The sequence below is a fragment of the Falco peregrinus genome, chromosome 2 (assembly GCF_023634155.1).
Source record: "Falco peregrinus isolate bFalPer1 chromosome 2, bFalPer1.pri, whole genome shotgun sequence".
Lineage (NCBI taxonomy): Eukaryota > Metazoa > Chordata > Aves > Falconiformes > Falconidae > Falco > Falco peregrinus.
This window is the reverse complement of record NC_073722.1, coordinates 51,494,295-51,519,493: the sequence shown is the minus strand read 5'-3', so window position 1 is coordinate 51,519,493 and position 25,199 is coordinate 51,494,295. Positions and strand designations below refer to the sequence as shown.

The 25,199-nt window shown below is 40.2% G+C and overlaps 1 protein-coding gene across 2 annotated transcripts in view; it reads right to left on the bottom strand.

Moving 5' to 3' along the window:
- JAKMIP1 (janus kinase and microtubule interacting protein 1) overlaps positions 1–25,199 on the bottom strand; it is a 249,917-nt gene that overhangs the window by 14,442 nt on the left and 210,276 nt on the right. For both annotated transcript variants that reach the window (XM_055797324.1, XM_055797327.1), the window contains exon 15: positions 19,386–19,510. The gene's annotated coding sequence lies outside the window, so the exon portion shown is untranslated. The remainder of the gene's footprint in view (positions 1–19,385; positions 19,511–25,199) is intronic.

The following is a 25,199-nucleotide window of genomic DNA, read 5'->3' as shown; positions in this document are numbered from 1 at the left end:
GAATAACATGTTTTGTGGGGTTTTCCCCTTCAAACATACCCGTATATCCAGACAGCTCCACAGAGAGCAAGGAGAAATCAACAAAACTTAAAAAGACACTAATTTTGTATCTTCCTATTGGCTAAGCTGAACAGGATTTATTTTTCTGAAACTCCTGTTGCCACAAAGCTCTATATGCAGGTCAGCAGGCTTATGTAACAGTGATGCATCTGGTGCTCTGTCCCAAATAAGTAAAACAGAATATGCTGTGACTGCTACATAACCTTGTGTGCTGTTCACCAAAGGCTCATATTCATCTTTTTTTCCTATTAAAGGAGACCCACTGAAATCTCAGCCTTCAGTTTCCCAAAGACCTTTAATTGTTACATGTTCTCAACCTGGTGCTTACAATCAGACACAGTGGATCATTTTCATGAGGCTTTTTTTTTTTTTTTTTTTTTTTTAATTCACCAGTGCCCATCCATTCAAGTGCAGTTTTGCTTCTGAGAAGAAAAGATTTTGAGATAATTCATGTTAGCTGTATTTTAATATAGTGGTTTAAGTTCAGTTGTTAACTGGTGACTTAATTCTTTCATATGCTGCTTCTTGCTCTGCCTTTTCCTTTGACCTTTTCCATTTTGTCACACATCCACCACCAGTCACCCCTCTGAAATGGTCATGGAAATGGTCAGGGACTTCACAAATGTCCACAGGACACAGCATGCAGGAGACTCCATCCAGACTTGGATGTTGTAGAAGTCTTCTCTCTATCAAAACTAGGTAAAGGTATTGTGAAGGGGAGGCGACACAAGTCAACAGCAGGTACCCAGTTCTCATGCTGAAATGAAGTATGCATAGGTCCGTGACAAGCACTCGTACTTGAGAACAACAGATTTGACCTACTGCAGTAGGCACCACTATGTGTTTTATTCAGGTATCAAATACATGTAGACATCTATGCACATCCCAGTTCCAGATCAAGAAGGTAGCTCTAAATTGTAACTCCAGCCTCTGGCCAGCATGGAAATGAAATCACTGATGTTCTACAAAAGATCTAACACGGTTAAATGCAAGGTGATATACTAGGAACAAGACATGTAGCCCATGCCTGCAGAATGGTAGACAGTGTCCAGAACAGCACCAAAGAAAAATCAGAGGCTGTTCTAGCAGACAAGTCAGCATGACCAACAAGCACAAACCAGAAAGACCAAACAGGACTTTGCATGTCAGCTAGCAGGCTGAATGACAGACAACTCTTCCACATCTCTTGGGGTACCTATGCTGAGTAGCGTATGTGAAGGAGGATTTCCCTGGCATTACTCATGAGTTTGAGGATTTTCAGAATAAACAGTCCATTCTGTAGGTATGGTTTCACTTTTTTTTTTTTTTTAATTCAATTTTAACCACAAATTAAAATATTGACACTTGGCCAGGACTATAATTTAATACCAAGTTCACCAAAAACAATGGTTTTATCTGCAGAAGTATAGCTTCAAAACTTCCTAAATTTGCATCTGTAATAACACCCAGATCGTGGCCTGTTAAGTTCATCCACAAAACAGGCTCATCCACTGAACAATTTTATGCTCAGTTAATATATGCAGTGCTATACTAAGGCCACTTAATCAACAGTATCTATTCTGAAAGTAGAGAAAAAATTCTGTATGTCTATCACACTCCATCAGCTTTCCCCACTCACTTCAAGCAATTAATTTCAAAGACTTCCTGACTAAATTTACCTAAAATACATCTTTCTCTCTACACCTTGTTAATGCATTAGACTATGATTTTATAAGTTGTTCTTGGAGATCACCAGTGGCAGCCAGCTATCAGAGATGACACTATACCTTGAGCACACAGTCCCAGGAATTTATGAGGGCAGCAGTTTCCTGGATCACCTAATCACCTTCGGTGGACTTACACACCTGTGGAGCAAGAATGTTTTTACTGCCAGAGCTCTTCTGGGTCTGTCTGCAGAGGGAAGGCTATGGATACAGATAACCTCTGCATGTTTAGGCTCTGCTTTGAACAGGCAGATGAGAAAAGAACACCTATCAATGGACAGAAAGCTGCAGTTGAAAAATCAGGAAGACTCCCTGGAAAACCTCTGGAGGAGGGAACTTCAGTCATCTGCAAAGGGAGAAGCAGGTGGAATGATCTGTCTGGGTTAGAGTTCAGGGGTAAGCTTCTTATGACCACAATGTTTGGTTACTAGTGTTTTTTCAGCCAGGACTTCAGCTGGCATAAGTTCATGAGCTAGCTCAGTTCTAGACTGATGGCTGAGGCAGGCAGTGATGTATTTGTGGCTTTTGGTTAACAACTTGGTCTTGCAAACCCTCCTCACACAGATCTGTTCAAGAGTGTTGGAATGGGAACAGCGTATTCAGGAGACTTAAAGATGAAGCCCAAAGTACTAGGACACAACAGTTATGTTGGCAATAAACTACTGCAGTTGCATAAGCTGAGGAAAAGCAAGAGCAATAGTTCCAAGCGTCTGCTTTTAGCATTATAGTTACAGCTTTTCCCTGACTGTGCATATATTAAGCAGATTGCAAACTTGTAGTGAGTGAGGGAACAATCTGGCTATTTATAAGGCAGTTAACCTTTAGGAATGACCTTTATTTTAACATTAAACTGGTCTGCTTCATGTTCAGAGGACCAGCATTTTCATCACTTGGAAAAAGGAGAAAATATTCCATAACTATCTGTGAAGACAGACGGAAAGAAGATTTCAGCCTTGCACTCTGAAAGATCTTGGCTGATACAGACTGTGCAAAGATGGAGTCAATGCAATCCTGAGACTGTGATGAAGCACAGAGTGAAGCAACTCCAGAGCACATGCCAGGCCAGCATTTTTTAAAAATGCTTTTCTGACACAGTGACTTTTCACTGTGGAGTACTCCCGATGACTTTCTTCTAATCAAAACAAACATAAAACACCTATCTTTGTTCAGAAGTCACCTACCAGTATCAACTGACAGCTGGACTCCTCAGCCATATCATTTAACATGGGACAGAAAACTGGGAACAATGGCTGGCACGACACTATTTTTCTGACCTTCAGTGTTTTCCTGTTTCCAGGGCAACTCACAAAACTCATGGAAGAAAACCCCTGTTGTAATTGAAAAAAATAGATTTTTATTTTTAGATTTGGTTAACTCATCCATTAAAAAAAGGAAATGAAATGGAGAGCTGCAGTAACACTGCCATAGGATAAACACAATGTTGTCATTGGCTACATCTGTGGAAATTATTAACTCAAAGTACAGCCAAGACTGTTGTTTATGGAGGTCCTGGGCTGATTTACTCAGGTTGCTTTTATCTTGCAAGCTATTTCATAAAAATATGTCAAACATTTTATGTATATCATACCTTCATTATGCTTTCTTTAATTTTCTTGGGTGATTCAAAATTAACTTTCTGAAAAAAGACCATAGGAGGCAGAACCTGCATTCCATTCACCTTCAAATAGATAAAACCAGCAAAGAAACCTTTGGTTTTCTCCAGGGAGTACTTATGATGGTCCCAAATTGCATACGAAATCCATGAATTATTCAAAAGCACAGCAGGTAACAACAAACATTTTGTTAGGTGTAATGACACAACTTAAACATGAAAAAACATAGGAGGAGTATAATTAACAACCAGAAAAGCCAAGATCAATTAAATAGCAATTCCACTGTTGCTTATGAACTTCATTGGTGGATGGTTCATCCACTAACCCCAGACTTCAGCAGTGCAGAAGTGTCCTAGCCCCGGGAGACACAAAGCTTCAAAGATTCCCTCTTGCTCCACAGGAAGACAAACCCAGAGGTTTATAAGGAGATCGACTACAAGCAGTCCTGCTTCACTTCAGCAGACCGGAGAGAAGAGAGAAGTCTCCATCTGCTTCCAGTTTCTTTGTTCTCATTGGGAATATCTGGAGAGGAATTTGAGGCATGCCATACTCCTTTTGCTGCAGCACATTTGTCCAGTACAGTCTTGCCCCAACTAACTAGGATTTGCTGCCTTAGACATTATTACCATCAATAATTCCAACTCTATTTTCTAAATGTGAAAAATGAGGTCTGGAGTTTAAGAAACATGCCCTCTGTCATTCAACAAAGCATGAGGGATACTTCATGGGACTATTTAGTACCTCTCCTGCACTGCTGTCTGACTCACTCAGCATAATGTAAGGTAAATTGTAATGATTTATGTGGAAGAAAAGAAAAAGTTCAATTCCAACACAGGAACATAGGTTATTGGAAGTGAAGCTTAATGCTTTCATGGTTTGAATTGTCCACACAGCAGTTGTACAAAGTGAGATTGTTCAGAAAAGAAGGTAAAGGGAAAAAATACACACTTCCAGAAAACTAGTGAAAAATCAATCAATCAGCAAAGTACAGATCCCCGGATTCCTCTATCACATAAGTTATATCACAAAATAATATCATTTAGGAAGTCTAAGAAAAAGCCATGACACATGTCTCCTTAGAAAAGTGCTGCACTGTTTATGAGAATAAAATTCAACTCAAAAAAGAGGAAAAATTCAAATATAAATAGCTGCTGCAGTGCTCTTTAATCATAACAGACGACCTTCCCTTTTGACTGAAGGCCTCAGATTGGAGATAATGCATCTAATGTATTACCAGCTATACCTCATTCATTTCCAATTTACATTTTGTATCTCCCCAGGTAATCATTATTTAGCGATACAGAAAAGACAATTCAAATCTTCCTTACACCCAGAAGTCATTTTATTCTAAGTGATATGAATTAAGGGATGTTGGCAAGCTCACAGGGAAAAAACAGACCTTCACTGAAAGCATGCACTAATTTTTAAATAAAATAGTTCATTCACCCTTATTTCCTTCCACCCTTCCTCACTCCATTATAAACAGATTTTCATGTGATGTTTTCGGAAGATTCATCAACAGCACTGGGATGAACCAGTTCAACTGGAGTGCTCCTCCAATGGAGAGCGGCTCCACAGACAGCAGCCTCTTCCACGGCTTGCTGCACAGGCGGCTATGGGGCAGAGACCGACCGTGCTTTCTCTCCATTTCACCCTCAAGCCAGCATCTAACTAGCAGCACCAGGCACCAGAGACAAAGGTCAGCTCTCTAAGTCATTTTTAGCCAAAAAAGCTGGAAAGGGATTGTCATGGCTAATTAGCCAGACATTCTGTATCGTATACCTTTGCTTGAGCATACAAAGCTGCTGAGGATTAGGTGGCTGATTATCTTGCGAATTCCATAGCCTTGAGCCTGAGAAAGGGCACCAAGCTCATCAAGAACAACACTGGACAACTTCCAGGTGCGCTCACTTCCTCGGCATTTCTTACAGAGGCATTACACCTTCTTTCCTCAAAATATGTAAACCACTGTCTGTTGCAGAGGCAAAAGGAAACACACACATTCCTCTGAACTTCCTCCATTATTGCCCGAGGGATTTAAGCACAGAGCTGGGCATTCAGTTACCCATCTGATGTTGGAGCCAGACTGCCCTGGGTACATAGGCCATGCCTATCCTCTTATTGCTGTAGTCTAAACCTTGAAATGCGCTCAGCAGTGCTTTGCCTGTGGCTATATTTTCATAAGACTACTGCACACAGGAGACTCCCCTATATTCATTCTACCTACCTCATCTCTTACAGGAAGAAGAATAATGCAGATACTTCTCTGATCCTGCAAATCCTTGGTTACACAAGAAACAAGCAATATGAGTGAGAGCTTTTCAGGGGCAGAACCTATTTTATCAGCAGAGGCTACACACCAGTGGGAATTATCGGGAGAATTTTTATTTCAATGAGTCTAATGCTATTCAGTCTGCTCAAGTAATGCCCATCTTGAGACGCCCAGGTGGGTGTTAGCTGCAAGGGTTAAGTGCTCTTCTCCCACCCACCTTTTTGACAGCACCAAACATTCCGAATTGTAATAAACACCAATGTGAGCAAATGATAAATACTCAGCTGTTCCCTGTGTTACACCAACGAATGGGAAGCACCTTTTCTTTCAAGTTCTCTTCTATCTAATTACAGCACAAAATTAGAATAGAATATTCCAGTTTACTAAATTACTTCTGCCAAGGATTCGAAACAGCAACTGCTGCCCCATTAGCTGCTCTGCAGCTGTGTGAAATGCCACAACTGCCAGCTAACACAAAAGCCACCTCTAGCCCCTGACCTGGAGGAGGGAGTGGGTAGAAGTTTGTGCCTGGCACTTGTATGCTACATCTTCCACTCCTTCCCTTTCCTCCAGAGGAGGGCTCATTTCACAGCCAGACTCTTTAGTTGGTTCTTGAGCACAAACAAAACCACCTTTGTGCTGGGAAGGAGGGAAGGAAGGCAACACGAATGGAATTGCTGATGCAGAATCTTTCTTTCCCGTTTCCCCCCCAGCAGAAGCCGCCAGGACAGCGGCAGCCTCTCGAAGAGAGCAGGCTGACAGTCTCAACAAAGCAAGTCACAAAACTGCTCTGGCTTTTCAGGGCCAGACAAAAAGGAAAAGAACTGGGACCCTTCTAAAGCAATGAGAGGTTTCCTTTGTAGGACTGAAGGCTGAACGAAGGCTCACGAGACACTGCAACTTTACCGCTTTCTTTTATTTCACTGCTTTAGGCTTGAGCGTTATTTCACAGGCTTAGCCAGCAACTTCCATTGGTAGCACAGTTGAGCTGTGGCTACAGGAGTACGTTTAGGCTTGGTTTCCAATGGAGACGGAGCATTCATCACTACTGTGCCTCTACTACCTGCATTCTGGCGTTGCTTTTGAACCCAGTGGCCACATTTAGCTAAAACTTTGGGAAAAAGCCTCAAGCTTCTTACCAGTTTCCAAGAACTCAGAGGCCTGGTAAAAGAAAGCAACTCCAACAATAAGCTTCCTCACTATAGGAAAAATGACACAAGTTGGGATATTCCCCCCTACAGAGACAGATTGCCAATAGCATTTAATGACACCTGTTGCCTAACTGCTGGGTAATGCAGCCTTCTCTCCCATAAAACAAAGTGCCCAGTCATGGCTGGCACTGGGCTGTGCCCTTAAACAGCTGTAATCAACAATACTGACTTACCTCAGCTTCACAGAAACCACCTTTTCTTGGTTTTCAAAATGTCCAAACAGTATCTGAGTCCCCGAGAGCGAGTTCACCCATGGGATCCATACCAGACTGCCTGCTGACAGCGTGATTGAAGACTGCAACAAATGAATGTCGTAGGTGCCATAATTCAGGGGCTCTCCCAGTGAACAGCACCTCTGGAATTACTAACGTGTGCCATATGAAAACAGGCTTTGAGTGCCAGCCTGTCTCATACTTCACAAGCCAAGGGCCTAATCCGCACAGGACTAAGTGTTCATTCAAGGGACATAGGCATTACATTAAGCAGGTTGCTGGTTGCAAGCACCCCTTGATTATTTTGTTTATCTAGATACCCAGATCCTTCATGGCCTTTACATTGGTAATACCAGGTTACTATAGCAACCTCTGGGACCTGCATAATCAAGATAGCAGAGAAGAGCTGATAGCTGAATTAATGTATTTATAGCCTTGAATAAGAAACTTTAAAGATTAAAGATTAATGATCTATGGAATTCATATATACTCTACTCATGATGTCACACTTATTTAATCTCTTTTTCCAAATACAGTTACATTTAAATGCTAACCTAGAGTATGTAATACAATATATTAAGACAACACTATTTAAACTTGCTGTTTATTTTCTGTTTTCAGTTTAGCATACAATTAAACTACTTCATAAAGTCCGAAGACTAATGTACATTTTATAGTAAGGTTAATCATAGCTTGTAGAAGCTAGAATTCATAACCAGATTTGCAGATTACATACATTTTCACAATATTTAAAATGAGTAAATTCAGAACTAGGTAGCCAGCTTATGGAATATTAAGCATAATGATAACATTCTCCTTCAGTTTGCTTTCTATTTTCCTGTACTCAACAGGTTCTTTTTAAGAAGTCACTAACTTTCACCGAACTAGAGACTTGCTTGCTTAAGAGTCAAGCTCATAACAGATCAACATAAATGTAAAAGTTTGCTTGACAGCTCTTCAGCAGACAAAAGAAGATATCTCTCCTGAATGATCTGGACCATCAGGTCTGGATGCAAGTTGCTCACACAACCAGAATGATGACATGAAGGAGATGTATGTGGAGGGAGATACCAGGGAACTGAAGTATTTTTTTTTTCTTTTGCTGGACTGTCATTAAAAGCCAGGTTCAGCTGCTGTAAGACTGCCAGGCAGCAAGCACAGTTTTAGCCTGTGTTTCCTTCATTACTACTACATGAACTGCCCAAGTGTGTGCACATGACCATAGGTCAGAAAGGCATGGGTAGCTCTGTTTGGCTTTTAACTGCCTCAGGTCCAGGACAGGCAAGAAATTCTCGTTCTGAGTAATCATCCAAGCAAAAGAGACAAAACAGTGGGCCTTCAGGTGAGATTTAAGTATCATACAAGTCGTATGGTGACCTTCCACACCATCACAAAATTCTGTCTCCACCAGACAATAAATAAATGTTATTGTTCTTTCTCAGGCAGGTTCCTTTCTTATTTTTATTTTTATTTTTTATATATATCCATACTAACATAAATCTCTGAGCCAATTCCTTCTCCCAAAGGCAGCAGGATTATTTATCTGTTTTTGTGAAGGAGGGAAACTGAGCTTCAAAATGCAGTGCCTCAAAGCCATACACTATAAAAAATCCCCACCAGTATCAGTGGAGGAACTGATGAGGATGAACTAAATCCACTGTAAGAACCTTCTATCACTGCAGCCTTAACACAAAATGCAGAAGCTTTTTTTTGCCCTTGGAGTCTCATAAAGCAGACAGCGGATTCTTGGACTGAACAGCTCTGTCATTGGATGGACAGTTGTATTTTGGGGGTCTTAGGTTGTTGGTTGGGGTTTTAGCTTTGATTTCTTACTGTGGGTGATTTAGCTAAGAAAGAGCTTTCATATCTTCTGTATTTGGCCTTTTTTTCCCTCATTGCTTCTTTTGCAATCTGTAGGTAGTATAGGAAGGATAGGCCCTCACAAGTCCAGTGGAAAATTTGATTTTGTTACTCCATAGCCATTTTCCAACAAAAACACTAATTTCAAAGACATCCAGATAAAACTGGGGAGGGAAGAAACTGATTAAATTGGGTCCATTTACCTGCTTTCCCAGTACTGACAGAGTTCTACTTAATTCCAACCAACCTGCATATGACACCAACCCAAAACCCATCACACTATACATCTAACTTCACACTTGTAACATTTAGAGTTATTTACCCCTTTGATATTGTAAAGCTTTTGGCTAAGATTTTTAAAGCCTGCCTTCCTTAGCCTCCTAGCTTTATTTAAATGGCCTGTTTTTTAAAAGTGCCAAGTATGTCACACCATCACAGAGGTCCGAATGCTGCTTGGCTTTTCTTGGTTGTGGTCTCACATGTCACAAGTGAATCTTCAGAAAGTCTTAGACCGCACTTTGCAACGCTCATATCAACCACCAAGGAAAAATCCTCCTATTCTCCTAGTCTAACAGAATGATGAGAAAAGGGTTTTTTTGACCCATCACCATTCCCTTGTGCCTTTGAAAATAAACATTACATCTCTCCAGCTAATATGACCATACATCAGTTCTTAACACCTTTCTGCACCCTCCTGTGTTCTAAGCCTTTTATTTTAATTGACTTAAGAAAAGGTTTCATTAGAGATGACAGCACACTGGCTAGCAATTAAAATATATCTATATAATTTCTGCAACCCTCCTTCGAATCCTAGCCCATGTCTCTCATCTTTTGCAGAGAAGTGTCAAATAGTGTCTAAAAAAACCCTGCAAAGACAAGGGAAAAAATTCATAAATATATCGTTGTTGCCTAAAACTTTTATAAATTGTTTTTTGTGTTCAGTTTCACTTTTGTTGATAAAACTAGCCCAAAATACCTTTTCTAAAATATCTGTCTAAAAACCTGACTAGTAAAAGCTCCTAGAGGTGCAAAGACTGGTTTTTTTCCCACTCCACCAGTATTTGCATTGACAAATGGCAATGCTGACACTGTCTGCATTTTAAGGGTGGCTTTGTAGGTCACTCTTGAGCCTAACCTAGTGTCTAAAGCCCAAGAAAATTGAGTACAGCTTCTTTCTCCTCCCCAGACTCCTTGGAAAATGTTGGGGAAGTCACTTGGCCTCTCTGTGCCTTAATTGTATCCTCGTAAAAACAAGGATGTAAGAACTACTCCAATGTTTAAACACCTGCTTAACCCCTCAGTTTATCTATACCTTTAGTTAAATGTCTTTTGCTGTTGAAGTTCATGAAATTTCATTATATGCTTAAACATACACTTAAGCGGTTTTGTTGATATGGCACTGGAGTGTACAGACTATTCCCATCTTTATGGTAATATCAAAAATATTTTAAGCTATATAAGAATGTATTTTAAGCTCATGAATGAAGTCTGTATTTTCTTTCTTAAATCCCAGGCAATCATGTCTGTTCTGCCTTTGTTAAAGAATCAATGTTGTACTTGCCTGCATGTGTCCAAATTGAAGCCATTAATCTCTTCTGTTTGTCACATCCAGATTAAAGTGCTTTTGCAACCAGAGATAGTGTTGCATGCTCCCGATGTTGAAACAAAGCTCTCTCTCAGGAGACTCTAGTTATGCGTAAAGGATAGAAATCTAATGTTTTATGAAGAGTACCACAAGTAAGAAGGAAACTGTGTATTCACTCAAGCTGTGATCCTGCCTTTCTGAACAATATTTTACTATTGACTTTAACAGGAGCTATTTTATTGCTACAAAAAGCATGTAAGCAAGTATTTAATAAAACGTTAACAGCAAATAACCTTTTGGTCCCAAGTTCTCACAGCTTTTTCAAGATCGTATGATTATGAGAGCAAAGACCATACATTTGCAACTGTCTGAAAAGTACTGGGTTACAAAATTATTTGTTTTATTTTTTAGCAAATAACTGCGTTTAAAGGCATTTCCTCTTTTGTGCAACATATTTAGGAGAAAGGAAATATATTTTAATCAGACAATATTTTGGTACAAAGCACTGAAAACAAGTTTGTTGTCATAAAACCTGATCTACTGAGGGGTTTGAAGGTACCTTGGTGATTTAGAAAAACATCTACAATGCAGTTAAAATGTTAAATACCCATTAATATTTTTGGCTTTGCCTAACTTAGCAAGTAATGAAGTGCAATAGGAGTAGACAGAACAGAAAGCTGGTGTTAAGGACCCAATATCCATACTGTACAACTTCTGGGGACTTGATTTTGGAATAGGTTTAATCTAGTGATGATCTAATGATGGATGGAAAGCCATCACAAGCTGGAGAGCATTTTCCAGTTTAGATTCACTTGAATTCCATTTTGCCTACTCCACTATGTTATCTATAGTGCAGCAAAGAGGGGATGAACAGGAGATTCATCTCAAAAGTGTAAACTAAACACTCAGGCCAACGCATCCAATCTGAGTTAGGGATTCGCACCAGCTAGACATCTCTGTCTGTATCTTTGTAAATTTGGCACTGCAGACGTTATTCCTCATGTTACTACTTCTGAAAATCAGCAAGGTCTACTCTAGGAAGAAGAGAATCACTAGTATATAGTGCACTGCATAAATGGTGGTACATAATATAAAACTTAGGGAGACACCAAAAGAAAGTTAAGTTTCCATCTGAAAAATATTCCATTACTATAGTTAAAAGCAAAACCTACATTGTTACAATTAATGTAAGTATATATTTCTTAGCTGAAGTTTAAATAATGATTTTCATCTCTTGCTGAACATGAAGCTCAAGAAAGCTGACAGATCGACCCATGCAGCCCAAGAGAAGTGTTACTTCACTTCTTGCATTTTTCTCTCATTGCTCACTCTGCATCTTCCCCAGATTAATTTTCTAAACAACAGCAAAAAAGATTGAGGCAAAGATGATCAAAAGCATGCCTTTGAGTATCCAGCTGGGGATGTACAGTGCACTGAACATTAGTTCTTCACCACGAGACCCCCTCTATAATCCTAGTGAATATGAATGTGCTGAATCAGTTTGTCCCTGTTACAATGTGAGTCAATAACTTCTTATAAAAACTATGAAATATAAAAGCATTGCTCATCAGCACTCACAGCATTTTTGCTTTTACCCAGGACAACTAGTTTTCTTCATCACTAGCTTTCTATTCATTTCCTCACTACAGTCTGGTATGGTATTTGCCAAGAGAGTTTTCAGTTTTATCTGGCATAGGTCAAATGACATCTACATTTAAAAAAATGGGGTCTTAAACTATATTAAATTAAAGAAAAATATTAAATATACATCTGTTGAATAAGCTATTCAATATAATCAGAGAATTTAAAGATCTTGTGTGAAGAGTTTCAATTAAAGCTTTACAAGCATTAATTAAAAATAAACCACCAAATACGCAGAATCTACTGTATGGCAATAAACACCCAAGAATCACTGCTTTCTCATTTAGATGGGTAAAATTATTTCACTTTGACTAGCAGCCATAAATAAGGAATACATCCCTCTCTTATTTGTCTGGATTAAGATTATCTCCTTTTAATTTTTTCCAGATTAGTTGCCAAGAATAATGCTGCCTGCCACTGTGTGAAATTAACACCTTTCCCATTTTGACTTCAAAGGTAAAAACAAAAAATAAAAAATCCAAAAGCAAGCAAGCTTCTGTTTCAAATGAGTAAATTTGTGTTTCATTTGTAATCCAACAGGCTGGCTGATTTCATTTTTTGGCAATGTACAGTACAGCCTGTGCCCTCCCCTGGACATGTAGTACGCAGGGACACAATGTGGGAAGCATGTCCAGGAGTAATACACTGGAAGATCTCTCTGGAGGCAGAACAACAGCAAGAAGGGAACATCACAAAGCATGTTCACGCCTGAACATTAGTCACTCTGATCTGGGTAAAAAAAAAATAAATCACCTTTAGACCTCAACACCTATTCATACATGAAAGTTACAACATCACATATATTCTTTTAAGATAAAGGGACTTGCCACAGCTCCCTGCAGAAGGGCTGGTGCCATGGCTTTTCAAAAGCACTATAAAACATTTCAAAAACTGAACCAATAAAAACGTTGAAACAACTGTCATGACTTACTGATGTCAGCCTGTGCTTGCAGGGGCATGTAACAGCAGCCAGTTATTATTTCTGTTTGCATTCTGGGATATATATCTATATATATGTGTGTGTAACGCAGAACTGCTCAGGTCAGGGGGAAGCCTCTGGGTAGCCTGTGCTGTGTGATATTCTCCTAGCCAAACCCAAAGTCAAACTCAGATGTTACGTCTTACAGACCATTCTTGGTGAGAAAATCTGATCTGCTCACCCTTTCCTTCATGCATGGCAGGAACCTGACTTTTAAAGACATTTAGGTTACCATGGAAGGACCTGATTAAAATCTCTTTACCAGAGACAGTCTCTACCTAGCCAATATTTTTTCCACTCTTCACCAAGACGTAATGTCTGCCTCTTACTTTCTTCAGTAAGAGAAATCATAATTTTCTTAACCAAGCTTCAGAAGATCCTCAAAACTTTGAACTCCCTGTATTTCTAACCCACATAAGTCTTTACATAATAATTTTCTTAAATCCTCAAAGCAAACTTTGCCATAGCTGGGTACTTTTATTGTGCCCTTACTGACAGTTTTTCCATGTTACAGTGAATAAAGTCAGGTCTTAATCAGGTCATCTGAGGTTGCTCTTTATCTCCCTGCTGTGGTAATCTCCTTATCAATCTGTATCAAATCAAAATATCTCAGTGTTAACTAGGGCAGGAGGTTTGATTCTCAAAACTGCAACCACACACTCTCAGCTCTCACTTTGCTTACAATTAATCCTAGCTCCAGCTCCATCTGCTGTCACTTGGAGCTTGCCTTTAATGAGGCACTGGAACTGTTCACCCAGATACCTGACACCTTAGTGAGGAATCACAAACAGATGCTTCAGTAAAAAAATAAAATAAAAAAAAAAAGTTGCACTAAACTACTTTGTGTATTTCTTCTTAATGTGCTACTGACCCTTGACAGGTTCTTTGCCATAAAAGTGTCTGCTTGGTAGAACATGCCTATATTTAAATTAATGATGCTTTTGCAACAAAGACAATAGCATGGATTCGCACAGAGATGCTCTGAGGATAATCATCAGCACTAACTTCCACATGAAGAGTACAACTGCTGCCTTACAAGAGCTGGCAACAGGCTGTTGCTTTTCAGAGCAAGACTGAGCTTCAAATCACAGGACTTCTCCCCTACAACTGCACTGGACACTTGTCTTCTCAGAAACTAAGCCAGAAACACCAGCAGTGTGAACACTGATTTGGAATGCACACAGAGAGCATGAGTTTTCTAAGACAGTCTGGAAAGAGAAATATACTAATTGCAAAATGTTAATTTCCTACAGCCTTTTTAGCAATACATCTCACTAGCCAATGTTTTCTGATACAATACCGGAACAAACTAGTAAATGTAAACTAATTCTTTGTCTGGAAAGGAGTTTTACTCGATTGTAGCAGCAGAGATTGCAGTACTTTGCGTACAATGTAATATGTATATGTAATATGGAGTACATGAAACGAGATGCAGGGGAGAAATACCTAGTTTTATTTTACTCTAGAAGACTTAGGTTACACAGGAGTGTCAGACCACTTGTAAGTAATACAGGTCTTCTTAAATACTTCCCATGTAAAGTCTTTATTCTCTACTTGTCATTTTTTAGAAATGTGTAAAATATATTTTTGGCAACATATTCCAAGGCTTCCCTGCTCTAGGTGTTGGCATCTGGACTCCTGCTGTAAAGATCTCACTGAAGTTCATAAATTGTTTATAAATTAAATCAGCTCTTTCATGCTAAAAATTATTATGGCCTCAAGTCTATGATCTCAGTCTTTTAGCGAACTTAAAGTGTTAAATCACACTGCAAAAAGTTCTCCCTTTCCTATGGGAGAGATTACAATAATATCCTGGACTTTAACAATTATCCTCGACATAAAAATTCTTGTATTTAACAGCCCTTGAGAGAATCTTACCCCCTTCACAGAACCTCTGCAAAGGAGCAATTTCGATGGGTGAGAATTTCACAAGACAGAAAAAAAGTGATGTTGCTTGTATTTTTAAATGACAGCTCCTAGCTCAGTGGCATGGAGTGCTGGAGGAGCCCCCTGGAGCAGAGATCAGGGCCAAAGGGAGGAGATAAACTGATTTGTCATATGGCTGCATGGTTTATGGCATTTTCGTATTCTTTATCATACTTCTATCACCTGCACATCTATAGGTAGGGAGACAGAGAAAGAAACCTGCAACAGGAGAAGGCATGCTACTGAATTTCTAAGGGCAGATGCAGGGCATCGACATGAGAAATAAAGGGTCAAAGGAGCATTTATCACAGACAATCGAATAGTGACAGATGATAAAGACATCTGGGAAGAAGGACATACAGGCAAAGCAGCATGGATGAGGATTTTACGGAATTTTTGAATACCATTCAGGGTGAACCTTAAGTAACTCAGAGAAATAAACCTAATCTTGGTGTACTTACAGTAGTAACTGCAAATGAGGCTGTTAAAGAGCTGGCCTAACAGACTCAGAGGCTGCCTTGGCATTCAGAGCCAGGAAGGAGCATGGAGAAGGCTAAGCAGGCATAGTGCTACCAAGAGCAAACTGACTTGGTCTCACTCCCTTGCTTATGACAACTAAATTGATGTCTGCTAGGGGCTCACTGGGGGAAGAACCACCAGTCCCAGGAGAAGCTAATGTATGTTTGAAAAGGCACGTCAGATGTTGTGTGCTGGGAATCAACCTCGGTGTGCCAGCAAAGCCCCTGAGCACCAACTGGCTAAGAGACACTGCTAAGCCCCCAGGAGAGTTTCAGAAAAACTGCCATGAAAATACATACGCAATATCAAGTACTATTAGCTTGTTTCATGCTTTTTCCCACAACATGCCAGAATTCCGGAATTTTCCAGAATAAACACCATTTGTTTTTTATTGTCTTCCATCGCTTCTAAAAAGTGAAGCAAGCATGACAGCATGAGAGGAATCCAGGGAGCAGCACACCCATCTCTATCAAATTACGCAGTTCAGTGGTTGCTCCACATTAAACATTGATAGAATAAATAATGTCTTTCAACAAAGACTTGGTTACCTTGGTACTTGCTGAACTCATGACAGACTTGCAATTCCTCATCTGGATATAACCGTGGCAGAAAACAAAACCAGGTAAAAGTTGGTGTGAAAGGCACACATTTAAATGATTTAATATAGGATAGATGCTTGCCTTTGGTGGTCATGAAGTCTTAGGTGGATATTAAAGGGTGATCTATGTCTCATAGCATCTACTTTATCATGATTTGGTTAGATGGACTGAAATGGCAAGTTGATGTTCTGTCAGACTTGGAGACAAGCAGCATAAAAGCCTCCCTGACCCTAGCACAGCTGCAGTATTCAGATGGCTGACTAGATATTGTCCTATTAAACTCTTCTAATACCTGGTTCCAAATGCCTCTTCAGTTTCACACCCACCAATGACTGCAGAAAGGCAGCCAGAGACAGTACTATATATGTACAAATTTAAAGCCCAGGCTAACTATATCAGGCCAAATCCTTACAGTCATTACTCTTCTTCCTCTCCCTGCATGCATATTTAGGTAACTGGCTTGCTTAAGCATCTTTCAATAATTAAGCATCTTTGGCATGCAGGGAAATCTCATGCTATTTTCCAGCAAAAGGTTTATCTCCAGGCTTTCATAGGAACCTGCTAGCATGGTCTTCCTGTGCCTGTGTAATAGAAAGCTGAAGGAATGCCTCTGACCTCACCCAGTGTTTCTTGCATAAATGAAGCGGCACATGCTCCTGCCAGGTCCCCTCTGCTTGGGGCTGTGTAGATATACCCAAATTCTCTTTTAAGTCAGTGCCTACACCTTCAGTTCATTCAGTTCAATTTGGGCCATTTGGATTCAATTTAAGCTTTGCATGGCAAGGTGCAACTTAATCGTCAGGAAGCAATGGATTTTGAGGGGACTGCTAGACGAATCAGCTCTTAGTGCAATGCTGAGCAAGGGCTTCAGCCATGAAACTACAATTTCGGCTTGCAAAAAATTCTCCTGCGTAGCACAGTATAAACACTGACCAAAAAAGCCAGATGCAAACATATGGCAACCATGAACTATAATAGTTCTTCAACTACTGTCTTTGTATGATGAAACACAATTTAAACAACCTAAAGAGCTGCTCCTAAATGTGTGTATATACAGATATCTTTCTTAAACCACAAGCTACAGAAGTTACTGTGTTATGGAAATTGTTCTTAATAAAGAAAATGGAGTTACTATTGTCTTTAATAAGGCAGGATCAAGCCCTTGATAAGAGGGTAGAAACAACATCCCTTTGAAAGTTCATGAGTAATTTCAGATAATATATTCACAAATCCAAATGAAAGGATGACTAGGAGTGATGATGTTACATGCGTCAGGACTATGTTTAAAGAACTGGAAGGGGCAGTAAAGACATATATTTAAAATTAATTATGCATAGGAAGATGTGGAAGAATTGCAAAGCATACATAATTTCAAACTACAAACAATAGTGGCAGAATATGCTGTGTACCTTTAATATGGCATCTATGCCAAAGTAGTATAAAGAAGAAAATGCACTAAATTTATATATTGATAATTGAATGCATTTTCAATAGTTACTTAGAAAGTCATTTCAGTTTTCATAAGAAATAAAGGGGCAAGCGATCCTCAATCAGTCAGCACATACGTGCTGGATAAAATGAGTATACAGTTAGCCTCAGATGAGCTGCAGCAAGTACTGTCTCCTGCCCAGCTAGTTGTCAGGAGCTATGAGAAATGGTGAACAGTATTGTAGGGTCTCCGGAGGGAGTGAAATGGGGAAGGGGCATCATGGGGCAGACAGAGGAAATGTTGAATTTACTGTGAAAGTGAAGAAATTCTCTGTTTGTGATAGGGGAAGATGGAGCAGCAGGTAGGAAAGAAATACGCAGACCCTCCTAATGAATCCAATAGCATGTGTCCCCATTAACAGTAATTTAAGCATTCAGGCAAACAAAGGATCAAGGTATGAACTATGAACTTTTATTTTTGTAGAAAAGTATCTCTTTCAAGCCTACACAGGTTTACAGTAACTATATCAACATAACTTACTGTATGTATTGATGAATATAGGATTCCTGCAATTTCCAGGTAATCAGCCTGGCACTTTTCACAAGCATTAAATCTATTTAGAATCATAGAATCATTTAGGTTGAAAGAGATCTTTAAGGTCATTAAGTTGAACCAATAATCAAGCACTACCAAATCCATCACTAAACCATGTCCCTAAGCACCACATCTACACATCTTTTAAATACCTCCAAGTATGGTGATTCAACCACTTCCCTGGGCAATGCTTGATAACCCTTTCAGTGAAGAATTTTTTCCTAATATCCAACGTAAACCTCCCCTGGCACAACTTGGGGCCGTTTCCGCTTCTCCTGTCAGTTGTTAACTGTGAGAAGAGACCGAGCCCCACCTGCCTACAACCTCCTTTCAGGTAGTTGTAGAGAGTGATGATGTCTCCTCTGAGTCTCCTTTTCTCCAGGCTATTTAATACAAATAAATCAATTTCCCATTAAAATTACATGTCGGCCTTTAATTGGTCAACTCTTCCTTCCTGATAAAAGAAGATCCAGTGCTTAGTGCTTAGTGCACTGCCCTTGGATTTAGACTAGACTTTGATACTCTGGTTTGCTACAGACTATACATGACCTTGGATTTAATCTCTCTGTACCTCAGTAAAAGATAGAGCTGCTGTATTTTAAAGGCATGGTGAAAGGGGAGCTAGTTTTAAGAGGGTGGAGAACTTGAACGTGATTGAAGCAAGCATTACACAGTTCATGAGAGGCAGGTAAATAGTTGACAAAAATTGGATGACTCAGCAACAGTGTACAACCTGTGATGGACCAGAACCAATGAAGAATGAGAAACCTAGCCTTCTCGTGTGGATAGGAAATATAATTAGACTTGGTATATCAGCTGAAAATAATTATACTGACCTATTTTAAATAGTTTTAAAACTATCATGATGACATATATTTTTACTTAGTTTGCTTGGCTTAGTGGTTTGGGTTTTTTTGTAAGGCAACAGAATAGATTATATGTCAGTGACCATTGTGCAAAAAAATGTCAGATCTGTGTTTGTCATCAGAAATGGTTATATTGATTTTATTGAGTGTTTCAAGATCGATGTGGTGTATTTGAAAATTAACACTCCTAAAAATTAGCATACCAGGTTTTCTCTATCTAAATGAAACTATACAAAAAACTAGCATCAAAATTACATAAAACTTATTTAATGTCTTTTGAGATAAAACAGTAAGTGTTCATTTGCATTGAACCTACCTTGTATTCTGCAGTGAAAGTCATATTGCAACAACCTAATTCATCACCATCTCTCCAAACCAACCATCAGGCTGTTTCTCTCCACAGTTTAATAATATAGTCCAAATCAACTGGCAAAATCATCCCTGCAGAGAAAACAAAAAATACATACAGCAAGAACACTATTTTCATTAGCTTTTCAGATCACTGACATAGCATAAATGCAGGCACTGGTGCTTTTATCTTTTTTAGTGAGTAAAGTCAATATAACAGGGTCCCCAGTTCAGCACATTTCATCTGAGTTCTTACTATTAAGTCAATTGTTAACCCCCTGGCCAATACAGCATTCAAGTTACAATGCAATTTCAGCACATGCCTTAAATGCTTTGCTTCAACAGGGACACAGCTTTCCAGTATCAACACTTCCTTGTCAATACTCTGAATTTCCCTATTAATTCTATATTTTGACTAGTAGCAAAACATTAAGTTACTCATGTCAGTTGCTATCTTCTGCATTAGCTAGGCAGTCTAATAAAATTTTCATTAAAATACATTAAAATAAACCAAAATCACATGTTGTAGTAAAATTAATTTAATGAAAGGGGACTTTAATAGGTAAAATAGTGAATGAAAAGAAGCAGGTGTAATAGTATAGCATGGGAAAAAAAAATCTGAAAAAATAACTGCTAAATTCTCAAGGAAGAAATCTGAGAAAACCCACATTTCAACCAGAAAAGGCTGACTGTCTGACTTAATATTCAACAGCAGAATGAGTATTTGGGCATTCTGTGGTAGAAATATGTGTTAAAGACATAAAGACTTGAGCTTTAAAAGTTTTTCCAGAGTGGGTAGTAACTGAAACAGGAAGAGGAAGCATGATGTTAGTTGTGCATAGACAGCTTTAAAGAGTTGGCAAGAAGAGACTCTGGTCTATAGTAACCTGAGACAATAATTTTGAAGCTGAGGATTGCCAGAGTGCAAAATACTTTGGAGTTGTACAGAGGAGACAGAGCATGACAAATGTCAAATAATTCAAATGGATGCACTTATCTGGAATAGAAAAGAAATGGTATTTATTTCCTAACTTAGTCTACCTTCCCACTACCTATCATTGCCTAATTTATCTTACAAGCTCTGCTAAGGAACACACCTTGCAATATTAGCCATTATTCCAAAAGTTTTGTCTCTGGAATTGGCCCAGTGGCTACTTTCTCTTACTCAGAAAGAAAGAAAGAATAATAAGATCCCATTTACATCAAAGCCTTCTGTTTTGGAGAAGAAAGGTTTTCTGACTTTTCAAAAAATGTTTACTCTATATATGGTCTGAAATGGCTTTGGAAATCTGAGTCCAAAAGTTACAAAAAAAGTTAACAGTAAACAAAGCTGCTGTTTGCCAGATAGATTCTTGTGCAGATCTTACACTCCAGAGTGAAGACTGATTCTTGGGTAAAAGTACATCTAAGTGGAGAGAGAAGCCAGGAATGACAAGAGCCACGGTGCAGTAATTGGTAACAGGTTCATAACAAAGTGGTTCTTAAGATGTAATTAAGTGGTGGACCTTCTTTCCATGGCATACTGCAAATACAAAAACGTTCAGGCAGGTTTGAGACAGACCTGACAATCCAGTAGAAGAAAAATCCATCAGGTTCACTGAATGATTAGAAACCAGCTCTGCTTCAGGATGTCCTTGAGCAGCAAGTGATGAAAGCCTTCGAGTATGAGTTTGCCCTCTTCTCTTCCCCAGGGTATCTGCTTGCAGCTGCTGGTTCATGGGTTTTTATGGATCTTTCTTTTCTGTCCGCAAGCATGCTTCTATCCTTCTACCCACAAGCAAGTTTCCATTCTCTAAGCATGAGAAGCACCACTTTGCTATTTGCCTTCACTAGTTGTGTTCTAGAACATGCCTGCAGAATACATGAGGGTGCAGTCTTGCAAGTAAGAATAAAGTCAATTTTTAGGAAACTATGCCTAACATAACTGCACCCCTACTTTGACTGCTGTAACTTAATTGTTCCAGCGACCCCCCCCCCCCCCCCCCCCCGCCCCCGCCAGTGCCAGCGTGTGTGAGGGTGCCATACAGGTGCAGCTTGCACAGCCCCTGCGCTGCCACAACTCTGCGCAGCGAAGCCCCTCTTGCCAGCAGTAGCCGCTCTCGTCTCATAACAAAAGGGTCTGGAAAAGGCTTCAAGGCATAAAATAAATTCTTAATGATGCTTCCCGCTTTAATTACTCATTAAGGGTGTAGATATTAGCCAGATCTAACTGTCACACACCACCAGGATTGAAAAAAACACAGTCTGTCTGGATAAAACCTTAAAGAGCACAAAGAGAGCTCTAAGGGCTCTGGCAAAGGAAGGAAATCTCAGCTGGCTGTTTAATTTATGTTTAATTTAATTCTGTGTTAGCTAACCAGATACTACTTCTGTCTCATTTAAATCTACTTTCAGAGAAAGAGAAAAAAAGATCCACAAGTGCAACTGAAGTGACACAGCACTAACAAACGTCAGCTCGCTCCATGGGAAACAAGGGATTGCATTTGTCACAGCTAATTTATGAAAAGGCTATCAGCTGAAAACGTATGTTGTCACGTGGTTTCCTCACCAACCAGGTAAGTAAACAAAATGAATGGGAATTCCTGCCTAGACAACATCTGTTTCTTCATTCTGACCCACTGCCTCTCCCCTCCCCAAGCAGTCCCTCAGGACCTGGGCTCCAGGCAGCCAGGCACGTGTGCTTCCCCATCTGGGCCAACCCACCAGAACATTTCTAATCCTGACTGTGTGCTGTAGAGGTACAAAGGCCTCCAGCATGGTGAGACCGAATTTCACATCAGAAATAAATGTGTTAACTGTCTCAGCCATGAGTTCTTGAAACTTTGGCGAACAGGAGACTCCACACATCCACTTTTTTTCCTGTTTTAAAGAATAGCTTAATGCATCATATGACATTTGCTTCTTAAAGTGTACCCTGAATAAATCTAATAATTTTTTTCCTCCCTTTATACTCACTACATGAGCAACATACACACAAGGAAATCCAGAATATTTCTGGTGCTTTGCTCCCTCAACAAACTGAAAATACCCCACGGAAACATCAATGTGGAGAAAGACAAGTAATTCCAGTACTTCAAGTATTTGTTTCTGATACGGGTCATTCAGCAGCATAAAACCCCCTTCATCACTGGAGGAAGCTGTTTGTATCCTCACCACAAATCATGATGTTTCTGGCTTTAACTATGCTTTATTGAAGAATTAAATATGTGCTAAGAAACAAGAATATACACAGAGTTATAAAACCTAATCAACAGAATTGAGAAACAGGGATTCAGGTTCAAATCTTTGTCCTGCCTGATACATGTTGGTCTATTTTCCTTTTAGCCCTTCTGCCTCAACACAACTTCATCTCTTCTTCTACCAGCCTCTGCTTCTGTTCCTGGATGGACTCTTGTTTCCACCAGCTGTAGGGTCCTGTACTGTGCAACCCCGTGCACCAGCAGAGGCTGGGGCTGACCTGCTGGAAGGCAGCTCTGAGGAGAAGAACCTGGGAGTCCTGGTGGGCAGTCAGTTGCTCATGGGCCAGCAGTGTGCCCTGGTGGCCAGGAAGGCCAGTGGCATCCTGGGGTGCATTAGGAGGAGCGTGGCCTGTGGGTCAAGGGAGCTGATCCTCCCCCTCTGCTCTGCCCTGGTGAGGCCACGTCTGGAGTGCTGTGTCCAGTGCTGGGCTCCCCAGTTCAAGAGGGACAGGGAACTACTGGAGAGGGTCCAGCAGAGACTATGAAGATGATGAGGAGACTGGAGCATCTCCCTGATGAGGGAAGGCTGAGGGAGCTGGGGCTGTTTAGCCTGGAGGAGAGAAGACCAAGAGGGGATCTTATCAATGTCTACAAATACCTTAAGGGTGAGTGTCAGGAGGCTGGGGCCAGGCTCTTTTCAGTGGTGCCCAGCGACAGGGCAAGGGGCAACAGGACAAACTGTAGCACAGGAAGTTCCATCCAAGTATAAGGAAGAACTTCTTTACTTTGGGGGTGACAGAGCACTGGGACAGGCTGCCCAGAGAGGCTGTGGAGTCTCCTTCTCTGGAGACGGTCAAAACCTGCCTGGACATGATCCTGTGCAAGCTGCTGTAGGAGAACCTACTTTAGCAGGGGACTGGATTAGACAATCTCCAGAGGTCCCTTCCAACCCTGACCAATCTGTGATTCTGTGATTTCTTCCCTTACATAATTTTCCTGTCCCTCCTCACCTCCTTTAAAGGGAGAATGAAAGAAAGACTTTCAGCCAACTCAGCCTACTAGGCTTAAATCCTTAGTAATTTCACTGTGGCTTGTGGACATCATAAATAATGAGACTCCATGTCACCAGGAACCTGACCAACACTTTTTCATCATCTCTTGTCACTGGGAGAGTTTAGGAGCACTCCTGAAGGAGACGGACAGCCAAGCCAGCCTGGAATTAAAGCTAAATCCTTCATTTCCAGCCCCAAGAAATCTCAAAACTTCTCAACAGAGAGAACTTCTGGTTTCATTCTACCAGCAAAACCTTGTGTCTGGGGAGCTGGCAGGTGAGATCTGGTTGGATCCCCCTTCTCACGCTGGAGGCACACCAGATAGAGTCTGTGAAAGAGCTGAGTGCCTTCTTACCAGCCGCCTATTACTCTGTTCACTGGTGCAGATTGTTAAAGGTCAGAACAAGGAAAAAATGGCCTTTTCTGGAAGTTAGGAATTGTGCTTGTCTTTTGGATTGCACATCCCAAACATGAGTGTTATGGCCTGGACTCACTGTAAATCCACCATGGAAGCAGTCAGGGTTTGCTCTTTCTCAGGTTACTTGCTTCCAACAAGTAGCAAGGAGAATGGAAAAAAACACTTAAGCACTGAAATCCAAAATTCATAACTTACTGATGAAATGTTTGATTGCCGAGGCACTGAAATCCTCTGAGAATCAGTCCCTAACTGAACTTCAGCTGAATCGGTGTAAGATGCCACTGAAATAGGAGTGTAATCATCCTTCACAGACTTTTTTAGATCATGAAAGTATTTGCAAGCTAGAGGTCTCAATTTACAGCTGTTTGATAAATATGAAAATTAAAAACCAACTCCAGGTGCAAAATGCTAAGGAGCAATTGCTGCAAAAATCACAGCTCTGCTGCTCAATTAGCACATTTGGAAGCTATACATGTTCTCATGGATCTCATGTAAGGGTGGCAACTTTTTGCTGATAGAGCAAAAGATTATTGGTGGCAGCAACAAAAGGCTGCTTTAACTCTGAACCATTCTGTGGATGAAATTACAGCTGAGCTGCCTGGGCACACCTGCAACAGCAGCACCCACTGGGGATGCTGGGCACGGTATGGCAAAACTCAAACTCACTGCTGAAAAAGCCCAGCACCTCACACCAAAGCAAGAGAGAGACAAGCAGTATCTAAGCTCTACTAGTAAGAAGAGGATGAAGGAGGTGTGGCCCTAAAACACCAGGCACTGCGCCATATCCTTTTCTGAATTTTTGCCCCTTTCCTTGGCTTCATGCGGTCATGCAATAATCCATTTCTGCAGGACTACATCACATGTGTTTGCCAAAGAAAAAGAATTCTAAGCTTGTTTTTCATAAAGAAAATAAGGTTGTTGTCTTAAACTACAACCAGGAAACCAGCAATTCCTACTGCCTTTATGCATAGGGATATCAGGAAGAAATTTCAGTGCTTTTTCAAAGGTTTTAAACACCAGCACTTCCAAAATAATTATGATGCTGAGGACAGAATTGCTTTTCAAATAAAAGTGTTCCAAGAACAAAGCACCAGTGCCTATGTGCTTATTGTACTTGAGTACCTCATGTCATT